An 18,539-nucleotide genomic window follows, 5' to 3' on the forward strand; every position below is an offset into this window, starting at 1 on the left:
GTTTAGAGGAGTTGTTCGTATACCCAGTAGGGAAGGAGAAGTAGCGCATCCGAAAGGTACTCCAGGTCACTAAATGGCAATTATTACAGGGCTTCATATGTGTGTTTAGTTTGTTCAGTGGTACAATATCACAGAAAATTATGGTTCACTGAGATTCCCACAATATGCTACAGTTAATTTGAGGATTATTGAAAATTTGAGGAGAGTGCTTTATGAAATGAAGCCACCTCCTAGATCTGCACAATGCAAAGCACTTAATGCTTGGGAATGTGCTGCTCATGCGAGAGACAAAGAGAAATATCAGGGCAGAGTGAAGAAACCTATGCCTACCTATGTAGATGCTAGTTGGGATGCTGAGCAGAGAAGTGGAGAACTGACATGATAGAAGGAGTAAGATTGAATCCAGCTTTGACGATAGATGTGGTTGAGGGAGAGGGGAAAAGGAAAATGACCCAAAAATCGAAAGAGAGGGAACAAAAAGAACCTGATGATATGAATAGTGATGAAGGCTCTGAAGATAGTTTTTTAGATGTGTTACTTTCCGAACATTCACCTTCATATAATGAATTTAGGGATGGAAGTGGAAATCAAACTGTTGGTCCGACTAGTGTAGCGACTGCTCCAGCTAGGCTCTTAGTTCTGTGGGAGTTACTGCCACTAGCATACCCTGTGAGTTAAGAAGTGAAGGTTTGAGAGAATGTGCCCCAGTTGATCCTACAGTGAGTGCTGTTGATGCCCTTACAGTTCCAGTTACTATAGTTTCAGTATTTCCTTTGTATAAAACAGAAGGTTCTGGGGAAAATTTGTACAATTTGACTGTACGCAACACTGCTGAAAGGCTCAGCAGATTTTCAAATATTTCAGGTTTTCGGGAATTTCTTTCTTTCGTTCCAACATACACCAGCACTACATGTGGAGAGAGTGCAGATACGACTCTGAATATGTCAGGATGCACCTTGATAGGCACATATCCGAAGATACCAGCACAGAATCCTTTTGCATGGGAACTACCTTTGAATGTGGTAAATGGTGCTCAGGGAAGTGATTTCACGACTACAATTCCTGTGGTAACACGATCCATTAGTGCCAATGAGCTAGATGATTGGGTACAATTCTTTGAGGGGAATACCCTCTCTAAAGAGACTACTAGTTCAGAAGTGAGTCAGGGAACACATCCAACAACAACAATGAGTGAGAGGACTTCAGATGTGGCAAAATTTACATAAGAATTGGATGCAATCATTGTTGGAAATCTTGGCTTGGAACAATTGAGAATAAGCAAGAAGATAAGATTGCATTCATGTGTAGGGATATTACTAAGCGAGCAGGCCAAGTTCATGGTAACTTGGCAGAATTGGCTCAAAAATATTAGGTAGACTCAAATAAAACCAAGACTTTGCAAAAGAGCTATCGGGTGTATTTCAGTGAAAAAGACATTGCTGAAATGAGAACTCCAGGATTAAAAAGGCAGATTAAAGAACTGATCCAGAACATTAAAAGTTGGAATGAATTAGATACGTGGGAGGGCAAATGGACAAAAAAGAACAAGGTGAATAAACCTCCGGGTTAACCGCCACCCACTGGAGCAGAGGAAGGTGTTAGAACCTTCCCCTTAAGAGATGTCCTAGGTGGAGGTTATGTTCATGTGCCATGGAGTCTAGGTGATCTTGCATCATTTCCTAATGATTTCCCAAAATTGTGAGAGAAGCCAGTGGAGTGGTATCAACAGGTTGAAAGGTTTGTGTGAATTTCATGAGTTGTATATTGATTTGAATACAATGTTTGACATTTTCATTCTGAGTGACTGATGGACTGAGTGCAAAATAGTTATTTAATGGCCTGAGTCAGAACCAACCAGGAACATAGTGACTAAGGATACTTCGCCATTGGGGAGGAAGAAATAGCAGGAAGTAATCACATACCCGAAAGGGAAGCTGCCTCCTCAACATGTTGATTGGGTCAAGATTGATAGAACAAATGAAGAACCAAAGAAGTCGATCCAGGCTTGCTATGAGAGGCTGCTACAAGCATTCAAACAGAACCGTGGTATGGAAACTTTTAGAGGTCAAGCTACAAGTCTCAGAAAGCCAAGATCAGTTGGTTAAAAAGCCACATCTGGCTAAACATTTCACACATGGCATTGGCCACTTGGCTGCTATGCATAAGGATTTATAGATGTAAAATAGAGATACTGCTCCAAATCTTTGTGTTGTAACTTGAAGTATTCAGTGATTTTTCTATTGCTGCATTCTGATCATAATGTGTGCTATATCTCATACTATCATTCACTATGTTCTTCTCATACAATTTAATTTAGTACATCTTGAAAGTACTTAAAACAATGTTGGCAGATAGTTCCCTACTGCTAAAGGTTTTTCTAATGTTGCACAATTCTATGAGCATTGCCAAAGCCAACAGTTGCAGTAGGGACAGTTGGCAGTGTATAGTGGGAAAAAGGCAGCAGGAGGCTGGGAGAGAAAGAGAGAGAGAGTGTCACAGGAGTGCTGGTGTCAACTAAGCAGGGAGAAAGCAATTCAGAGGCAGTGAAGGAGCAATGAGCATGACTGATGATGAATTGAGAGACACATGATGAAGAGAGAGAGATAGGGCAATAGAGAGAAAGCGAGAGTGGAATAATGAGGGCATCCTCTCCCATTATGGGGCCAGATGTGTGACCGTTTTTAGTGGTTGGAAATAGAGATTTAGCCCATTTGTGACCTCTAAAGTGGCCTCTGGCATGTGCGACCCTATTTTGTGAAGCCATAATCTATTATTGACTCGCAAAATAGGGTTTGTGAGGCACTATTGGTAAGGGGAATGCCAAGGGCGTCCTTTCCATGTTCTGCAACTGGAAAGCAGTTGTAAAACAATTGGAGTTTATCACCTACTTCAGTGATAAGCCAGTTGCAAACAGGAAGGAGTTCTCAGGGGACCCCTTTCCCCCTTGTGAATGGTAGCAAAAATGTTTTTTAAGAGCAGGCTGTGGTTCTATGGACCACTGCCTACACCTAAAAAATGAAACAGAAACGTTTCATTTTTCTTTTTTAAAGGAAAACGGGCTGCATTTTTAAAAAATACACTGCTTTATTTAAAAGCAATCACAGACATTGTGGTCTGCTGTCCCCAGCAGACAACCATCCCTGTGTTTTTGCCCTTTCTCAATGGGCCTCAATTTGCAACTTGCCCCATGAACACTGATGAGGGAGGTCAATCGCAACCCCTTTGGGAATAGCTAATTGTGACACAGTAGTACATTTCCTTATGTGACTCGCAAAATGTGAGTTGCAAAAATTCACAATTTGCCAGTCGGAAAAGAAAATGGTCACACATCTGGCCCTAAGTGTTTAAGTTTTGATGGCATGGAAAAATGTAAATTACAAAAACAGTTCCTCACCACCAGCAGTGGGAGGATGCATTCAACAAATGAAAAAATGCTTCTGGGGCTGGACATGACAGGAAATTAAAACAGACAAGAAATCTATCCAATGATGAAAAATGTGAAGATCCAGGGTCCACACTAAGTATGTGTTAAAGTATTGTTTCCAATGTTGTCTGCGATAGACACCTGAATCTTTCCGTAATGATGCCCCAAACAGCAAAATTTTATTCTGAACAGTCAATGTCTGCCTTTAAAATGGCTACAATTAAAGTATCCTAGGTATTATACAGGCGCCGGAGAATGAAAACAGCCATTGTCATTGAAAGAATAGTATGAAGAAGTAATAGAAAATAGAGATTTGAAGGGAGATCTTGGAATTAATTGCATGAAAATGACTGATTCAATATTTTGGAGGCGGTGACAACATTTGGTCCAGATTTAGGGCTAGAAATAATAAAGCAAAACATACTCATTAGGCTTCTTCATATGTTTCCGATTTCAATGGCCTAATTACATTTGATGGAAGCAGATGGTTGTTTGGAATGTGGCATGGATGTGCAGGGCAACTACATATGTTAAGATCAGCCTGTGAATTTTGGGATGAGATTCTTCTACGAAGTAAGGTGGAAAGGGACAAATGCATTAATAGGAAGACAATAAATCTGAAACAAAACCTAATAAACACAAGTGCGTTTTGATCGTTGACGTGCAGTCAGTTGATTTTTAGTATACGGTCGAGAAAACGAAATCGTAAGGGCAATGCAAGATGTTTCTGTTAAGGTTCTTATATATTAGCATATGCATCTTTCAAAATATATACTTCTTTGTGATTCAATGTTGGTTTACTACATTTTCTTCTATGGCCAGTATGGCAAATTGTCTTGCAGCGTATATTTGTATAATGACACATTTTTAATTTTAAAAAACATGCCTGCGTTATTCATGAAGCTAAGGCTACTAAATCCAGGTGACCGACGACATTTACAATACATCTTCCTAATGTATTTTAAAATGATTTCTTTCTGTGGTCTTCTAGCCTCCACCTGTGATATTTTGTATTCGTTCAGTAGATACTCAGAGGGGAGACGAGTAGAGACATGTCTGATTCTGACTCAGGAAGAGAGAAGGATCAGGAATACGAAATTTCCTAGCTATCGTGAAGGAAAGTTTCAATTCTATTAAGGACACGGAGGCGAGGATTATGCAGATCTTTCTTCACTTTTTATTAAACAGCAAGTTCAAAGTCAAACAAAACATGAACAAAAAACTACAAGTTCCATGAGCCCGCCGCCATGGTAACGAGTATCCAATGAGGTGCACTCCTTCATGTTGGTATAAATATCCCGAAATGCGTCACACTTCCTCGACTTCACTGCGGAAGGAATCCTGGTAGAGTCAATTGGTTGTAGTTTCGAAACCTACAAAAGAGGTATAATTAGATGCTAATCCAATAGAACACAGAAACATACCGAAGGCAATAAAGTCATGAACCTTAACATACATTTAAATATAAAATGTAAATACATCTGAATCAAGTGCTGCCTAATGTAAATTAGAATATGAGCAGAATAACAATAAATAAAGGTATAAACGCAAGTATACTACCTTGCTACGCAGATAGATGTAATCGGGAGGGAACATACCAGCGTAATGTATGTGGGTGGGATAATCCTCGCCTCCATGTCCTTAATAGAATTGAAACTTTCCTTCACGATAGCTAGGAAATTTCGTATTCTATCACAGGACCGGAGGCGAGGATTATGCAAGTTCAAAGCTTACTCACCACTAGTGCGGCTGCTTCATGAATTGGTTTAAAGTAAAACTTCTTAAAAGTAGAATCTGAAGACCAATCAGCAGCATGCATGATGTCCTCTAATCCGCCCCCCACTTGTATGGCTTTGGAAGCCATAGCTCCCCGAGTAGAATGGGCGCCAAAAACTTGAATATCTATTCCTGCCTCAGAGAAAATCCATCGAATCCATCTGGCAATGGAAGGAGAAGAAACCGCCTTGAACGGTCTCTTTATAGAAATCAACAATTGATTCTCACCTGGAGGTCTACAAGAACTGGTCACTTCCTCATAGACTTTGAGACATCTAAACACAGATAGTTTCGGGGAATCAGGAAAAGCGGGATAGGATACCGACCTGGTATTAGTCTTTGTCCTCCTTGCAATAGTAAACGTGACTCCTTCTGGAGTAAAGACTCGAGCGGAAACATCCAGTGCTCTGATATCTGACACTCGCTTACAGGAAATGAGGCAGAGAAGCATGGCTAATTTGGCCGACAATTCTTTCGTCGACAAATACTGGTTGTCCCGCCAAGAGGATAAAAGATGAAGAACTAAGTCCACATCCCAGAGCTCCGAATATCTGGGTTGTGGAGGTCTGGAGAGTCTAATACCCTTAAGAAGTTTACACATCCAGGGATGCTCCCCGATCGGGAGATTGTTCAGGGGAGGGTGGCCCGCGGAGATGGCCGAACGAAAAGAATTGATCGTGCGATACGCCTAGCCGGATTTTGCTAATTCTGCAAGGAAATTGATGATGTCGGTAATACTGGCCCCCATGGGATCGCAGTGTTTGCCCACACACCAACGAGACCATCTATTCCATGCTGATCTATATCGTTTGCATGTACCAGGGGCCCAGGCCTGTGCGATGAAGTTATTAGCTTCCTGCGAAAGTCGGTTGTCTTGCCAACGATGCCGGAAATCTTCTAAGCTATGAGGGAAAGATGACCTAGAAGGACTAGAGGGTGACAGAAACCCGACGGATCCAGGAGTATTGAGGGAAAATCCGGGAGGCGAAGAGGACATTCGCACGAGAGTTCCAGCAGAGTCGGGAACCACGCCTGTGACCTCCACCAGGGGGTTATTAGAATCACCGTCGCCTCTTGGCGGCGAACTTGAGCAGCAACCCACGGGATAAGAAGAAACGGGGGAAAAGCATAACCCTGAAGGGTCCCCCAATGTTGGAGAAACGCATCTACTGCCGCCGCTCCCGGATCCGGACGCCAGCTGAAGTATAGGGGAAGCTGAGCATTCCAACGAGACGCAAAGAGATCCACTGAGCAGGGACCCCAACGATCCATGATCGCCTGAAAAACCGAGTGATGTAGTCGCCAATCGCTGGGATCCTGGAGAAACCGAGAATTCCAGTCTGCCCAGATATTCTGGGATCCCGGAAGATACTCTGCTGTGACTGAGATTTGGTGTTGAAGGCAAAAATGCCAAAAATCTTTCGCTAGTTCCGCTAGGGCTCTTGATCTTGTCCCCCCTAGACGATTTATGTATTGTACTGCCGATACATTGTCCATCCGTAGAACTACACATGAGACTTTGTCTCTCGTGAGAGATTTGATCGCAAATGATCCCGCCAGGAGCTCCAGGCAGTTGATATGCATGGTTAGTTCCTGCGGGGTACAGCGACCCCCGAACGAGATGTCCCCGCAACGAGCCCCCCATCCCTGGCGACTGGCGTCTGACACGATCACCAGATCCGGGGCTGCTCCAAAAATGGCCCTGCCATTCCATGCCTCCATGTGGTCCAGCCACCAAAACAACTCCGTCCTTGCCTCCTGAGACAGGGAGATCAGCTCGGAGTACGTCACCCCTCGGCGAAGGTGAAACGCTTTCAAGCGTTGCAGGGCTTTGTAGTGTAGGGGACCAGGAAAAATGGCCTGAATCGAAGAGGAAAGCAGGCCGACCACTCTGGCTAACTGACGTAGTGAAATCTGGTCTCGTCGAAGGACTTTTCTCAGTTCCTTCTTTATCTTGGAAATCTTCGTCGTCGGGAGACTGAGAGACGCCGATCGGGAATCCACTAGAAACCCTAGGAAGATTAAAGATTGTGCTTTTATCCAAAGCTGAAAAAGTAGCCACAAATTTTCCTAACTCTTTCACAAAAGGGACGCCAAATAAATTGCCTTGGGCAACAGCCCCTGCCTCTGAGTTAGACAGTTCCCCTAACTTGGGGTCGATTTTGATCAATAAAGACCTGCGTCTTTCTGCAGAGATGGCACAGTTCGCGTTGCCCCGGAGACAAACAGCTCTCTGAGCCCATCCTGCTATGATGTCTGTCTGAAGGAGAGTGTTTGCTTGCTTGGCACGCTCCGCTAATTGAATAATCTGTGTGAGGGGACCTAACACATCAAGAAGTTTATCTTGGCATGCCCTCCAGGAGCGATCAATCCCTTTTTTTTTGGGATCCTTGGTATACTTGGCAAAAAACGCACACATTTTAGGGTCAATGTCAGGCGTAAAAGCGACCTTATCCGATAAAGACGGGCGTGGGCACTCCGCCCGTAGACGAGCTCGCACCTCTTTGTCCAGAGGTTGCCTAATATTCAGCTACCTTGTGGTCTGGACGTCACTCCGAGGAACGCGGATGGTAGATACCCTCCGGTTCAAACATATCGGAGTCAGAATCGCCGTGATCCGAAGGATCTGGTAGGGTAGCACCAGGACGCCAAGGGCGACCTGAGTCGTCATCCAAAGATGATGAGTCCTCATCTGAACCTCCCATGAAGCCTTTAGGGGATCCCAAATCCGGGTTCCATAGGTGGTGAAGCATGTCACCCATTACCCCGGGCAAAAGGCCCTCCCGGGAGGTTAAGCGCTTATGCGCGCGCGCACTCTTGGGGTTGGATAAAAACTCACCATCCTCCAGGTGCCCCGCGTCGCGCTTGCGCATTTTCCTGGGAGCCGAAAGGGTAGAGGAATCACCCTCCGCTCCCGTCACACCAAACATGCCCGTACCCCTGGACACCTGTTCAGTAAGTTTAGCTACAGTATCCCTAAGAGGGGCTAAAGCGTGAGAAATAGCCTGTGAAAATAAAGCGTCCACCCCAGGGGGAAGGGTACGGTGAGAGGGACCCTCACCTGGGGACATGTTGGTAAAAGGTTCATTCACTTGAGAGGATTGCATAATGAGGACTGGACAGAGTATACACCCAACAAAAATATATATAATATATAGGGTAAATCCCTACCCTCTCTGTCACTCAAGTAAAGTCAAGAAATAATGCCTTCCCAATGGGGTAATCCTTACCCAAACGGGTGTCACAGGTAGGGAAAAAACTGCACCAGAGGCACGAAAACGTGCTACTGAGGTAAAAACCCTCAATTCTTAAAGAAAATAACAAACGCGAGGTGCGAGCGCCGAGAGCTGAGAGTAACACGCTCTCTGACGCTGAAAAACGCAGCGCGCGCGCCCTCTGGTGGGTCCGACGCGTATTTAAACACGCCGAGGGCGAAACAGAAAAATGAAACGCTCGAGCGGAAACGTCTGTTCCGGACCGCTCGTAGCAACGAACGTTGCTATAACAATTAAATACACGGAAAACACAATTGAAGCAGTAACGCGAGCCAACAAACAAACTTCTAACCGGAGGCAGAAAAAGGCACTTATCTGACTCGCAGCAGTGAAGAAAGAGGAAGTGTGACGCATTTCGGGATATTTATACCAACATGAAGGAGTGCACCTCATTGGATACTCGTTACCATGGCGGCGGGCTCATGGAACTTGTAGTTTTTTGTTCATGTTTTGTTTGACTTTGAACTTGCTGTTTAATAAAAAGTGAAGAAAGATCTGCATAATCCTCGCCTCCGGACCTGTGATAGAATTGCACCACTACGCTCTCTAGTAGAACATTTCACTGCAAAGCTTACGTCTATTTTGACAACCGGTGCTTTAAAGACCAATTAATCTTGTAATTCAAAACCCATTAGCACAAGCATAGATCAGCTACCTGGTTCAGAAATTACGTTGTAACATAGGTGTACACTTTCAGCACATAAAATAAATATTTTCCTTCAAATAATACTTTGAAAAAGTCATAACTAAAGTTGTTACAGGAAAAGAACAAACTAAACCATACTGTGCATTCTAATCATGAAGTGCAACATTCCTTTCTGCTTCGTGTACCTGCATCAGGCAAAATTGACATTTGAATTATTTTAGCAAGTCCTGATCTTTCATCTTTTGTGGTATTGTGGTCTACAAAGTTTAGACTGTTTTTGCATAGTCAGTATATCCCTACTTAGCCTGAAAATAGCTTCAGTAAGCAGGGCTTTTCTGGCGCAAAATGAAATGGATGTGAATCATTTTGGTCTACGAAGATAATGAGAAGTGTATGAAAAATCCAGCTGACATGGATACTGAAATGTACAGAAAAGGTGCCATTGGTGCTTGGTAGATCTGGATAGAGAAGTTAGTGTGAGCGTCTACCATATTGCTCGCAACACAAAGGATTTTCTGTGTAGACCAGTGCGTAGAGAGTCGTGGACTACTTGCGTGCTTTATTTAAGTGAATCAGTGCATACATTTTAGTTCCTTTTAAGGACCTGATGTACTAACCTGAGGTCACAAAGAATTCAGGTCCATATTTATCCTTTTTTAGCGCCGCATTTGAGTCATATTTAATGCAAAAGCAGCGCAAACTTACAAAATGCAAATATATTTTGTAAGTTTGCGCCGCTTTTTGTGTCTAAAAATGATGTCTAAGTGGCGCTAAAAAGGTATAAATATGGGCCTCAGTCCTTTTTCTATGGCGATGTTTTGCTTCGCTTCCTTTATTCTGCTATGTGACTGATGAAATAATCAAATTGAGTGCAAAATGCAAATTTGTAGTGAGTCACAGAAGCACTTGCTGCATTAATATTCATGATTACATACAAAATAGTCGTTCTTTTTGAATTATTCGTATGAGAACCAACCTTGCTAAATTTTAGAAACTAGAGCAATAATCAGGAATCCGTATGTGCCGCTCATCTACATACAGCATACTGATAAACCACAAAACTTCTGATATGGATTCAATATAAATATAATTTGTAGCATGTTCACACATCTATTTTCAGAAAAGCATAATCAATGTGCTACCTCTGGTGTATAACTGCCCAGTGTACAGGTCAAGTGTGTGAGTGAATGAATAAAGTGCACAGAAACCATACAAAAATGCACAAGGTTTAGGTTGTTTCAAAACATATCAGTGCAGGGCACAAGTCGGGGTACACACGGGTGGACGACATCCACCCACTATTTTCACAGCATGGACGGCATCCACCATGCCAAGAAGGTGGGCCCCACTAAAATGTGCTGAACTCATCCCCATGTAATTTTCAATCACTGGAACACATTCAGCAGCGCCTGTATGTTGTCTGCTTTTAATCCGAGCAACAGCATGCAGGCAGGGGGGTGGCTTTCCTGTTTCAGACTCCAGCTATGTCCATAACAAAAGCGTAAGTTAAGGCCCCATCAGGCCTCCTTTTGTTTGATATCCTGGTTGGGAGCTATCTGGAACCTCACACCTAAATGCAAATACTGTGGCGATCAAACAAAGGCACACAGCTTGTGACATTGTTCTATTAGGGTGGGTAGAGGTGGTCTATGGTGAAGCAGGACACTCTTAAGTGTGTGAGACCACCTCTTTCATAAAGGAAACTTTCCTCTTACTCTTATTCACAGAGTGACATTTGGTGAACAATGGGTATATCCCACATAGGGTTGACCTTGGATTAAATAATCCTTGTCTATTGGAAGGAAGGGTTTGGATTCTTTTGGGTCTGTCCCAGTATTGACATAAAATAACAATTAAAATATCACTATATTTTATTTAGTTTAGAGGGCTACTCATCCGGATACAGATTGTCAGAACGCTTTACATCACACATCTCATGCCACCCACAGGATGGAATCTCTTTCCTTATAATTCAATATATGGGCGATGATGGCTCGGGGAGGATCCCCAGGACTAATAGGTGCATTTGGTGTTCTATGAGCCCTCTCAATGGCAAACATTGGTGACAATCCCATTGGTTTTGGAGTAGAGAGAATCCAGTTCTCTACAAATTACTCAGTGGACGCCACCTCCTATCTTTCAGGAAAGCCTAGGAGTCCCACATTGTTGCCGCAGGACTGCCCTTCCGCATCCTCCACTCATGCTTCCAGTTGCCATTCTTCGATGTAGTTGCAGCCAACTGCCTCCGGAGAGCAGACACCTCTGTCTGCAACTTCGCAATGGAACCTTCAGCCAAACTTTATCGGAGACCTTGCGCAAGTCTGTATGTAAGAGGTTGACTTCAGTCGCCACGGTTTTGATTTTCCCTTCTTTATCTTCTCTTAGCCGTGTATGGCAGTGAGCAGCTCGGCTATGGTAGGTTCCACCTCAGTCTCTCGAGTGGTCTTACGATATGTCTGCCTTACAGTGCGCTGCGTAGGAGTTACATAGTTGTCCATGATGTTGCCCTGGGAGGAACAAGACTGCTTATATCTGCCCATGTTTGTGCCATGTATGTGTTGGGCTGACTAAACTCTCAAGGGTGCATCCCTCTGCTTCAATAATGAGAGAAACCTTTTCCGGTCTAACTCCGGGCCCAGGAGCTCCCAACGTACTTGGCCGCACTCTCCTCTCCCTCCCCTCTGAACAGCCACAGTGCTGCGCCCCACTCACCTCCAACTCGTTGTGTCCTTGACGTGCCAAAGCCATAGAATTTACATGTTGGAGCGAGGCCCGTGCCACCCACTGTCTGTCCGAGTCAGTATTCAGCCTTGGTATCCCTGACCTTCAGCGGTGTGCCGGGCACACACAGCTCAGGCTGCAGACCACTATCCCGCAATCCATCCCAGCGGACCAGCGGCTGCTCGTAATCCGAGAGGAACCTCCTTTGGTAGCCGTTCAGGAGCAGTCACAGCCAGCGCGCCGCCACCACCGTCAAGCACTCTTCTCTTGGGCCACAGCTGCGCTGAGGCCCGGGACTCAGCTGAACCCAGCTACACCACAGCTCCACCACCTTACAGCTCAGAGAGACAGGCAGGCATGTAGTTTCCACCCCTTCCTCTCAGCAATCCAAGGAACTCCCACCCCACCAGCGAACGCAGGACACATTGCTGATCTCACGATCTGGGCAATTTCTTAGACCCGCAACAGAGGCCCATGTGTCCCTCCCTGTCAGGAATCCGGCCTGGCTCATTACCTTATGTTGCTGTCACCAGAAGGTCCACAGGCTCAGGATTCAGCTGTAATCAAGTGGCAGGGATCACACAGGGCTTCGTGTGGGTTGAAAATGTCTGACATGGCCAAGGATTATGCAGGATTTAGCGGGGTTGCGCAGGAGCCTCTTAGAAGTGCATCCCTTCGTCCAGCTTGGTTAAGCCACACTGTCACATATTATACTTGATAGCTCACTGTGCTATATTATAGGTATTACACTTATGAACTGCAAGTAACAAAAGTATCTCTGTTAAAATCAGTATCCCACTTACCTGTGTTCATAAAATAAAAATCTGTCATCTACATTTTTCATGATGCGCTTTGCAGGAGACACACTACGTTTTTATGCTACTTGTAGTCAAAACTGGGACCCGGCAAAGTGCATATCTTTCGCTCAAATGTATTAACCACCAGAGTTGTCTTACCACTCTCATCATTCCCTAAAATTTACTGGTAAAACAAACATTTCTGCAGCAGGTGCCTTCTCCCCATTTGATATTTTAAAGTTCAGACTTTGCAACCAATTAAGCAGAACAGATTTACGGTCATGTTTCTCCTTATAGCCAATTCCTTTGTGGCACAGGGCCAGATGTACGTAGCTTTTTATACTCACAAACAGCCTGATTAACTGAATCGGGCCATTTGCCACCCAAAAAAAGCATTTTCCTATGTATTAACCCAATTTTGCGATTCAGTAATCTATTATGGAGTCACGAAATATGTTTGTGAGTCAGTATTAGGAAGGGGCGTGTCAAGGGCTTCCCTTCCTAACAGTGAGTCGCAGAAGAATGTATGATTGTTTTGCGACCGGGAATGCGAGAGCAAAACAATCTCAGTTAACACCAATTTAAAATTGATGGTAACCCATTTGCAAACGGGAAGGGGTCCCTTTGTGAATGGGGGCGCCAACATTTTTCAGAGCAGGCAATGTTCCCACGAACCACTGCCTACTCTGAAAAAATGAAAAGGAAACTTTTCATTTTTTATTTAATTTTTATTTGTAATTCATCCCATTTTCCTTTAAAGAAAACGTGCTGCATTTCACACAAAAAAACTGCATTATTTAAAAAAACAGTCACAGGCATGGTGGTCTGCTAACCCCAGCAGGCCATCATCCTTGTGAGTGCGTCATTCCCAAATGGGTCGCAAAATACAACCTGCCTTATGAATATTAATGAGCCGGGTCCCTTTTGACCCATTTGGGAATAGCTAACAGTGTCTGAAACACTGTTGTACGTCAGGTTTTGCAACTCGAAAATTGGAATTCGCTAAATCTCGCAATTGTGAGTTGCAAAACCTGACCATCATACATCTGGCCCAGAGTTTAAAAAAAATAAATGTATAAGTTGAAACCCAGATTTTGCATTGGGCTGCATCTCTTTTCTGGCAAAACCCCAACACAAAATCTAACTTGGGATTTACAGTGCCATACCAATCCTGTTTGCATGGTTTTGTAAAAAAACAAAAAAGATAGTTAAAAAAAAGCACAAAGCAGCACTTAGCTCTGCATGGGTGGTGCCTGGACACACATGTCCATCCATCCATGTATTTTGATGCAAACCCATATTCACAAACACTTGTACACATAGGTTTGTGCCAAACTGGTGAGTCTACCTGAAGCTGGCGTAACAAGAAGAAATAACTTTATTTCTCGTCATTATTTTCTCTTTGCAGCACCCATACAAAGAGGAAATAGCCTCATAAGATAGTTGCTTGTAATAAAAAAAAATGCAAAGAAGCGCATTGTGCTGATTTGCGTTACTGTGCATCAGGTAGGCATTACATGGGTGGTGCTCCTATCCCTAAGTGGTAAGCCTCCCGGAATCTGGCAGCAGGACTTTGGTCTTCCTTGATTGTTCGATAGATGAATTGTTGTTCTTTTTTTTGCGAGCAACGGCTTGCCTGTCCTTCATGGCTGAATGCTGCTCCAGCACTTCCCCACTGCCCCTCCTTGCATACAGGGTTGGTAACAGCACACACAGGGAAATGAGCCCTTCAGGTCACAGCACTGCACTGCATGACTGTCCTCGATAGAGCAAAGCACTAGAGCCACCACCCTCAATCATCACCAAGGTCCTCTCCTGCCAAACAGAAGTCAAGAGCAGCACATAGGATTGCTGCATGGATAATTGTTTATTTCTCCTATAGCAAAGGTTAATATTTTGTCTTTGATTCTTGGCGCAAGAAGTTAGAGTGTGGCTGGCAGGAAGAAGCCACATGAAAATCAAGTATCAAATACTTCCTATATGTAGCTTAGATTCTTATTATATGTGGTCCAAGAGTATAGCCTATTAAATAAAACACAAGAGAAAGATTTGCCTAGGATCACACAATTAGGTCAAGCTGGAATTGATCCCAGGATTTCTGCTTTCACATTGTTCATTTCAGTCAGTAGATGGACATCTTTTTATTTCTCCTATTTCTCCTGTTTTACATCTAAGGTCAATTATTTGTCTTTAATTCTTGGCACATGAGTTTGGAGTGTGGATGGCGGGGAGAAGCCACATACAAGTCAGTTGTCATGCACACCCTATAAATGGCCCAGGTTCTTATTAAACAAGGATCCACATTATAATTAATTGAATCACAAAATATATTTACCTACCACTTATAGCTAAGCCTCAGTTCAGCTTTCATTTATTTCTGTGTTTGTGAAAGTGCATAGATCAATATATGTAAGTTACACTTGTCAACCTGAACTCATAATGTCATGTTTGGTCAGTAACACAGATTGATGCACATTTATAAGCTAACTTTTAAAAAACATGGTTGCTTCTTCTCTCAATCATAATGCAACTGTTCATTTTTCTCTCCAAATAAGGACTGCCTTGCATAATCCTGCTTGCTCCTCCATGACCCAAATATTTCAGTTTTGAGCTGAACTATTCAAATCTGTTACATCACAACAAAAAATGATGTCCAAACATTTGAAAATATAAGCTTTATTTACCAGTTATAGGCCCTCATTCCAACCCTGGCAGTCATGGACCGCCAGGGTGGAGGGACACGGAAGCACCGCCAACAGGCTAGCGGTGCTTCCAGGGCCATTCTGACCGCGGCGGTAAAGCCGCGGTCAGAAAAGGGGATCCGGCAGTTTCCCGACGGATTTCCCCTGGCCCGGAGAATCCTCCATGGCGGTGCTGCTTGCAGCACCGCCATGGGGATTCCGACCCCCTTCCCGCCAGCCTGTTTCTGGCGGTTTACACTGCCAGAAACAGGATGGCGGGAACGGGTGACGTGGGGCCCCTGGGGGCCCCTGCACTGCCCATGCCACTGGCATGGGCAGTGCAAGGGCCCCATAAAGATTTTCACTGTCTGCTTTGCAGACAGTGAAAATCGCGACGGGTGCAACTGCACCCGTCGCACCCCTGCAACTCCGCCGGCTCCATTCGGAGCCGGCTTCATTGTTGCAGGGTCTTTCCCGCTGGGCCGGCGGGCGCCCTTTTGGCGGTCACCCGCCGGCCCTGCGGGAAAGTCGAAATGACCCCCGCGGTCTTTTGACCGCGGAGCGGTCTTTCGATGGGGTTACTTTGGCGGATAGTCACTAATTGTAGAAGAGTTGTTTTCTATGAAAAGAAGACACGTTGCTTTGTTGCAGCTCTGGAAACCCTAGAGCAATGGATATGGGCATGTAAAATTTTGCCAAATTGTTACCATGCTAGGGCATTGATGGTCTTGTTCTTTACCCTTCTCATACCGATCTACTGCAGCAATGCTGCAAGTTGTGTGATGCAGTGTATTATAACACAATAACACAGGGTAGCTTTGTTGTTATGATGCTCTTAGGTCTGAGAGACTGATATAATTCAAAGTTATGATACGTATGAAATAAGAGGTCATGTGTCCTTACTTAGCATTGGCTCATTCAGGGTGAGGATACAGTGCATAGGTGAGCTGGCAAGTCAGTGTTTCTGTAAACAAGAAAGCCAGCTAGGCTTTGCAAATAACTAGCTAGCAAGCATAGGCCCTCATTACAACCCTGGCAGTAGGTGGAGAAGTGACGGTAATAGCGCAAACAGGCCAGCGGTAAAAAAATTGGAATTACAAGCATGGCGGTGACCACCATGCAAAACCGCCACTTCTCCACTCCGACTGCCAGGGTGGTAAAGACTGCTGGGCTGCAGACTTCGGTCTCCAGCCTGGCGGCCGTCACAACACCACCAGCCGTATCATGACCCCGCATACTGCCATGGATTTCGTGGGGTTCTGTACCGCCACGCAATCCATGGCGGTAGGCACTATCAGGGCCAGGGAATACGTTCCCTGGCACAGATAGGGGTCTCCCCCCCCCTACCTAGAGACCTCCCCCCAAACCCACGACCCCCCTACCGTCCCCCAAAGGTGGTAGGACCCCACTCCCCACACCCCAACATTGACACACACACCCCCCCTACATGCACACTCACACAACTACACATACACGCACACATACATGCACACATACACACAGACATACACACAGACATTCACGCACACATCTTCCATACACACAACACACCCCTTCATGCATACATGCAGTCACATACCTCCTCTACACACTCACACCCACACCCCCATGTACGCACACAACACACAACATCCCCCCCCCCCTAACGGATGATCACCTTACCTGGTGCGATGAGGGAGGGAATGGGAGGGAACGGGATCCATGGGGGCTGCTCTGTCGCCAGCTCTCCGCACCAGAACACCGGCCCCTCCGAATCATGGGTTGTGATTCGGTGGGCGGTGTTCTGATGACGTGGCGGTGGAGCAGCCTCCACTTCATCGCCAACCGCCAGAATGGCTACCGGCGGCTCTCTGTCCAGAAAAGGGCAGAGGGCTGCCAGCAGTCATGATACGCAGTGCGGAAAACCGCCTGCACTGGTGGTCTTCAGCACAGCGGTACCTCAGCAGTCTTGAAAAAAGACCGCTGAGCTTGAAATGAGGCCCATAGTCTAGTGTAGAATTTGATTGCTGGCTATAATCTGTGGTGTCTCTCGCTATTCCTACATCTCCCCACCTGGATTGTTTTTCTATGCAAACTAGCAATATTTCCTTCTGAAGGCCAAAATGTTCTTGCCAGTGCTATTTGGGATGGGAATTGCATGTGCCTTTTTCTTTTGAGTTATATTTATCACCATTTCCTTCTCATCCTTGGATATTGGGTGGCTGATGCTTATTTTGATGTGGTGGAGCTGATACCTCTTTGAAATTTATGATCCAGTCTTTGTATGGGTATTCTGGTTGTACTGATTTCAGGGTGAGCTGAATGTGATGGTGGATTAGATATAGCTATGTCAACAGTAAGGGCACAATACTGTACGTCTGCTGATAAATGTGACATTTTGGGAGGCACTGTACAATTTGTAAAAAGATAAATGCAGAGCCCCAACATTTTTCTCTTGGCTCTATTGCTGAATGTCAAGGTTGCGATAACCTTTTCCTATCACTTCACCTCACTTGCTTATTCTTGTAGATTTTTTCATCCCCTTTTCCAACTTCGTCTTTGTTTTCTTATCTCTCTTTCTCCTTTCTTTCCTTTGTGTATTTTTACCTTCTTTAGGGTCATGGTCTGCTGTTGATCATGAACCCAAAACTTCTAAAATGAGTGCAGGTTCCCACCACAGACACACTAAGTGGTGAGGGCTGCTGGGGGGGCGTTTGGGGGAAAGGATAAGCATACCTTGCATAGGAGAGCAGTCTCACCTGTGGAGAGCCAGGCAGCTAGCACAATCTCATCTGCATGGAAATGTGTTGCATATTGAATAGTACTCCTAGTGGGATAGGCTGCAGGTAGAGTTAATTTGTTAAATCCTTGGGTAAAGAAAGCTTTACGCTGACAAAAGGCAACATTGTGTTATGTGTAGCTTACAAAAGCATGAGTCTTCTGCCTAAATTAGGAGTGTTTGTGTGTATGCTCATAATGTTCTCAAATGTACTCATACTAGTCCCACTAAACATATGTGTAAGGTCTCAAGATCTGATGTCATTTCTTGTGATGTCACTTCCTGTAAAGTCATGGCTTGTGATGCCACTTCCTCTGATGTCACATGTGATGTCATGCACCGGGATGTCACTCATACTGCCTAACTTCGGTAGTCCCCGCACTTCTTTTTTTAGGACTTGTGCCTTGTATCAGTGGTCATTAATAGCAGCCTTATACTGAGGCTAGTCATTCAATTAACAA

Source organism: Pleurodeles waltl, chromosome 7 (assembly GCF_031143425.1).
Source record: "Pleurodeles waltl isolate 20211129_DDA chromosome 7, aPleWal1.hap1.20221129, whole genome shotgun sequence".
Classification (NCBI taxonomy): Eukaryota; Metazoa; Chordata; class Amphibia; order Caudata; family Salamandridae; genus Pleurodeles; species Pleurodeles waltl.